This window comes from Macadamia integrifolia, chromosome 13 (assembly GCF_013358625.1).
Source record: "Macadamia integrifolia cultivar HAES 741 chromosome 13, SCU_Mint_v3, whole genome shotgun sequence".
NCBI classification, from domain to species: domain Eukaryota; kingdom Viridiplantae; phylum Streptophyta; class Magnoliopsida; order Proteales; family Proteaceae; genus Macadamia; species Macadamia integrifolia.
The window spans coordinates 26,844,789-26,850,723 of record NC_056569.1 but is presented as its reverse complement, the minus strand read 5'-3'; positions in this window follow the sequence as shown (position 1 = coordinate 26,850,723).

Below are 5,935 nucleotides of genomic sequence, written 5' to 3'. Positions count from 1 at the left end.
GCACCCCAAGGTGAAACACTTGGGCGAATAAACCCCTTTTTCAATAGTTCCTGCAACTGCATCTGCAACTCCTTCAATTCAGCTGGTGCCATCCTGTATGGAGCCTTAGATACTGGAGCTGCTCCAGGAGTCAAGTCTATGGCAAACTCCAACTCCCTATCAGGTGGTAAATGCATCAGATCATCTGGGAAAACATCGGGAAACTCTTTAACCACCTTTACTTCTTCTAGAGGTGTAACTCTTGCATCAACATCAAGTACTGAGGCTATGAAACCCTGACATCCACTTTCTAGCAACTTTACCGCTTGAAGAGCGGAGAAAAGGACCTTCCTCACCTTTTTCATTGTATCTGCTCGGTATACCCACTCTTTCCCTTTGTCATCTGTTACCTTAATCAGCCTTTCCACACAGATCACATTAGCTCGATGAGCCGACAACCAATCCATGCCCAATATAACATCAAAATTCTGCATATTGAATTTAATGAGTTGTGCATCAAAGTTCTTCCCACTAATCTCCACTGGGCACGGCCCATACACTTCCTTCAACTGTGCAATTTTACCAGTAGGCATACTAACAATCATTCCATGGTCTAGGATCCTGGGTGACATCCCAAGTTTCCCTACAAATCTCTTAGATGCGAATGAATGAGTAGCTCCTGAATCAAATAAAACATAGGCTGGTATGCCCGATATAACAATGTATATAATTTCAGCAGGTCATCAATATTAATCATAATGAACTTCTTAATTTAAAATGTACCTGCTACAACTTCTGTACTAGCCTCAGCTTCCTCGGCTGATAGGGCATACATCCTTCCCTGCGGTTGACTGCCTCGAGGTAAGGGAGGTCGATACGTAGAGGACTGACTGGAGGGCAAGGTTGGTCGGGCCCGACAGTCTTTCGCATAATGCCCATAGGAATGGCAGTTGAAGCAACGAATCTGAGACGTCAGAACTGGAACGGGGCCCCTCTGCACTTGACCCGCTGCAGATGGAGGTCGAGGTGGCCTTGGAGCTGTAGGTGCCACACTAGTGTTCGGGCGAAAAGAAGTAGAACCCGAACCACCAACTGGCCTAGGAGGGTAGCCAGATGGCCTATAGGGCTGCCTATACATAGGCCCAGAACTGTATGATCCGCGGTATGCTTTGGAGGAATTTCCCACATCTGGGAATGGATTTGTTCTCTTCCACAGTCCAGGAGTGAGGGACTGTTCACCCTTTTGCTTATCTTCCATTGTTTTGGCCTTCTGTACAATCTGGCCATATTCGGTCAAATCCAAGACTTCAAGCACAGACCCAATAGATGCTTTTAGGCCTTTTAGGAACCTTGTTGCCTTCTCTTCAGCTGTTCGCATATGCCTTGGGGCAAAATGGAACAAACTCTCGAATTGTTGTTGGTACTCAAGGACAGTCTTACCTCCTTGAGTTAAGGCCATGAACTCAGTCTCCTTTCGGTCTCTGAAACTGTGCGGATAATGGTTATCCAAGAACAACCATCAATATAGGTTTGGAGGCTTGCCACCAAGAATTTTCCTCTTTCTTGAGTTGTAACCCAGCACAAATGAGTTTCTGGGCATCCGTGCACTCAAGCACCTCAAATATCTTCTCTAATTCTTGGATCCACTGATCCAGTTCCAGAGGATCACTCCCCACCTTAGAGAATACAGGTGGTAAGTTCCTCTTGAACGACTCCACTACCCTTGACGTATTACTCGTCGCCGGGAAGTTAGGAGCATAGACAGGATAGTAGGAGTATGGAGGAGGCATCCCATGCTGAGAAACACTGAATGGTGGGATTGGAGGTGTACCCACCACTTGTGGTCCCGTTCCCAACCCTACAGGTGGGTCCTGCGGAGTGAGTACTCGGGGAGGTTGACCCGGTTGAGAAAAATCCAACTGTTGCTGGATGGCAGTCATAAATGCTTGCTGTTGCTGAAGCATTTGTTGCTGGAAAGCTTGTTGGGACTGCTGGATTATAGTAGCAACATCTCCCAGTGTAATGACCGGTGGAGGGTCCGGGAGTGCAGTCATAGGTGGGTCCCCATGTGCCCCACCCTGACCAAGGGTCTCTGGAGGTAGTGGAGGTGAGGTATGCCCCACAGAACGGGACCTCCTGGGATTTTGTGGTCGACCGACCCGACGAGGACCCCGTGAGGTACCTCGGGCATTACTACCGGATCTAGTACGTACCATCGTATCCCTGTACCTGGAACACATCACACACCATATTGGTTAAACACCATAGAATTGATTTCGGCACACAACCATATGCCATTACATGAGGTGTTGAAGTGTATGATAGCCTGTAAATAATCGTAGCTCAATTCCAAGATACAGGCAAAGTCCACAACATACATGCTAATGGTCCCACTTGACCATAGCATATTAATCATAGGAATAACATCCATAGTGACAATCAATGAAATCATTGCTAGAAGGAGAGAAGGGAACAAGAAAAGAAGAAATATTTTCAAAATTTCCCAACTGCTATAACCGGTGGGCTGCACCTGCGGGTAGGAGCCCGCCGGTTATACCCGCCGGTCTTACTGCCTTACACCGGCGGGTGGCACCGGCGGGTAGGAGCCCGCCGGTTATACCCGCCGGTCTTGCCCGTGTTAAAACATGAACAGGGCCCTACAGACCCTGTTCTGTCTTGTCTCTTTCCCCATCTCCTTTCTCTTTCTTCCTTTCTTCCTTGGCCGATCTTGAAGGTCTCCTCGGTGCTTCTACTCGCGAGTCTACTCACCCACTCGACGCTTTAGAGAAGAGTCAACTCACCCTCATTCAAGTAAGTTCCTCCTTCTTCCTTTTTCAGAATTTCCATTTGTGTAGAATGCATGAATAAGGTATACTTTCTAGGCTTCCTTTCCATATTTTTCACCATAGAATAGTATTACCATGTGATTGTGATGCTTCTACTGTGGTCATTTGTAGTTTATAGGAATTTTATCTTTTCATTTGGAGAAAACCCCAATTTGTGCCCTAGGTTTCCAAATTTGGGGATTTCTTCAATCCTCACTCTTTTTCTCCAATTGATGACTCCTTTGTGATGCATTCCATTTGATTTGCGCTTGATATGCTTTAGATTTCATAAATCATCCATTATGCTTGGAATCCCCATGTATTTCCATGAAAATCCCTATTTTTGGCATTGGTTTCCTTGATTTTCATCCATACTTGTATTCATGGAACTCCATAGTCTATTTGGGTATGTTCTTGCACTTTCATGATCCCGCTACTATGGCATTTTGTCTTAGTCCTATGGTTTCCGGTTGTTCTCCATTATGTCCGAATTTGCGCATTGGACTTGAATCCCCTCGTGTTATATATGCTCTTTGCTTTTGCTGTCATTTTACTGTTTTGGCATGTTTCTGTGCGTCGTAAACTACCGTGCTTCATGTCATAGATTTCCTATCATTCCTAGATTGTTGCCGTTCCCGTTTTGCATAAATTGGGTTTTGGATTTCCCCTTTTTAATGCTGCTGTCTTTTCCTTTCTGTACTAACCCTACTTTCTTTCCTTATTGCAAGGGACCATCTTCCTCTGGCGTTAGACGCAAGACCACCGCTTCTAAGCGGAAAAGTGCGGAGACCAGCTCTTCAGCTCCTCGCACAGGGAGACCCGCACCTGCCCAGTCTGACCCTTCAGACTATGATGAGGAGCACTTCCTCAGTGCAGAGGCCGCAGCCAACTGGCCCAACTTCCTGAAGGGGTCAGTGATGATGGAGAAGACCGTGGTAGTCGAGGACTTCCACAAGGCTAGGCTTCAGGAGAGGTTCTCAGCATTGGGCTGGGACTCTATTCTTCATGTGGACCGACCATGCTACGAGCAGCTCGTCCGTCGGTTCTATTGTAACCTAGAGGTGTCGTATCCGTACGGGGAGTTCACCATCAGCAGCTTGGTGAAGGGAGTGGACATCCAGCTGACGGTAGGCACCTTGGCCAGTATCTTGGGTATATCGGCGGCGGGACACCGATACTACAGTCCCCCCAGGGGTAGGCCTCAGGGACCGTTCATGAGCCTGGCGACACCGGACTTCATCTACGAGACCATCTGCGGCAGCAGCAGTCACCCGGAGTCCGAGACATCCTTCTGCCCTGAGGTTCGTCTATTCGCCCGGTTGATCCAGTTCAACCTGCTCCCCAGAGGAGGTCATCGGAACCAGGTGGGTTTCATGGCGGCTTTCATCGCATTCTGCATTTTCACGGCCGCAGAGGGAGGCGGCGAGCACTTGTGCCTCCCCTACATTATCCTCAGGACGATGGAGCACCATACTTCCCACCCAGAGGATGGAGGATTCCCTTACTGCAGGATCCTCACTAGGATCTTCGAGTTCTTCGGGGTGGATCTGAGCGGTGAGGAGGGGAAAACCCCGGCTGATAGGTTCGACCGGAGAAACCTCCTGAAGATGGGTCTTCAGACCCTCATGGATTCGCCTCTTAGATCAGGAGCTCAGAGAGGTAGGGGTAGGAGGGCTGCCCCGATGGAGGATGTCCCCATGGAGGAGGAGTCCAGTGAGGAGGATGAGGACTACGTTCCTCAAGACGAGGAGGAGGATCTGATGGGTGGCAGCATCCCTGAGGAGGCGCCTCAGGAGTCGAGAGGTCCTGGTCCTAGTTCTTCTAGAGCTACAGCCCCACCACCTAGGAGTGGTGCTTACGACTTTGAGGGCATGACGTCCTCCATGCGGGCCTTGCAGGATGGCCAGGTTCAGATACTGAGGCGGCTGGACGAGATTGTCTCCAGGGAGGAACGCCTTATGGAGAGGCAAACCACCTTGGAGGATTCCTTCCTTAGGCTGGGTCAGGACTTGGACACCAGGGCCAACGCTATCTCAGCAGATTTTGGCCGGCTACGGAGGGAGGTACGGCTGGTGAACGCGAGGTTCGATTATTATGATCACCGCTTCGACGTCAACTCCAGGCCTCCGGCGAACGTGGTGATCATTGACGACGATGAAGACGACCAGTGAGGGCTTGGCTCGCCCACACTAGCTGTTTACCCGTTTTCTCCTTTTTTGTAGACATTGTATATTTATTTATTCTCATTCCTTGTATATGTATTGTAACTGGTTTCATTTATGGAATAATATATCCTTGGATAGTGGATTTTTGTGGTGATTTCATATGTGGAGTGCTTGTGTGATTTTGTTGTGATGTATTGTGCCATCTGTGATCTTTGTTATATTTATTATCTGTTGTTTATCAGGTATTTGTGTAAAATTTTTGAAAATCCCATTTTACGCCGTTATGCTGCCGGAATTTCGTCAAAATAGTACTCTATAGGTTACCTCACCAACCTAATTCCCTTTTTATCTATACTCACGCATGCCATGAATGCAATATATAATGCAATCCCTTTTTATACTTTCTTTCTTTAGCTTTTAATCTTTAAAGCTTTTATATTAGCCCAACCCCATTTTCCTATTATAGAGTCTACAGGATTCTAATGGTATGCTGTGAGTGGAGCAGAGCATCACGCTCTGATACCACCGTTTGTCACACCCCGTTCACACTAAACCGGAGCGGTGACCGAGTTAACACCGGTTAACCCAAACCTGCCAGGATCATCAGATACTGTATTCCACCACAGCATATGCACACTAACATTAGTTCATCAGATCAGCGGAAGACTAAGTTTTACCTGTGAATAAATCCCATATACTTGATACCCGAATGGTGATACAATAATTATATACATTTGGGCCCGAACGCATGATATATACACAAAAAGAATATGATTCAAATACCAAGTATATACAGGAAATCATCAAAACCATCAGAGTACACAGCTCAGCTCGGTATCAAGGCTGGAGCTCAGCTCGGCATCAAGGGTTGTGCCCAGCTCGGCATCACATAGAAGAGCTCAGCTCGGCCTCAGAAGTGGAGCTCAGCACAGCCTCCAAGGTGGAGCTCAGCTCGGCCTCAGAACT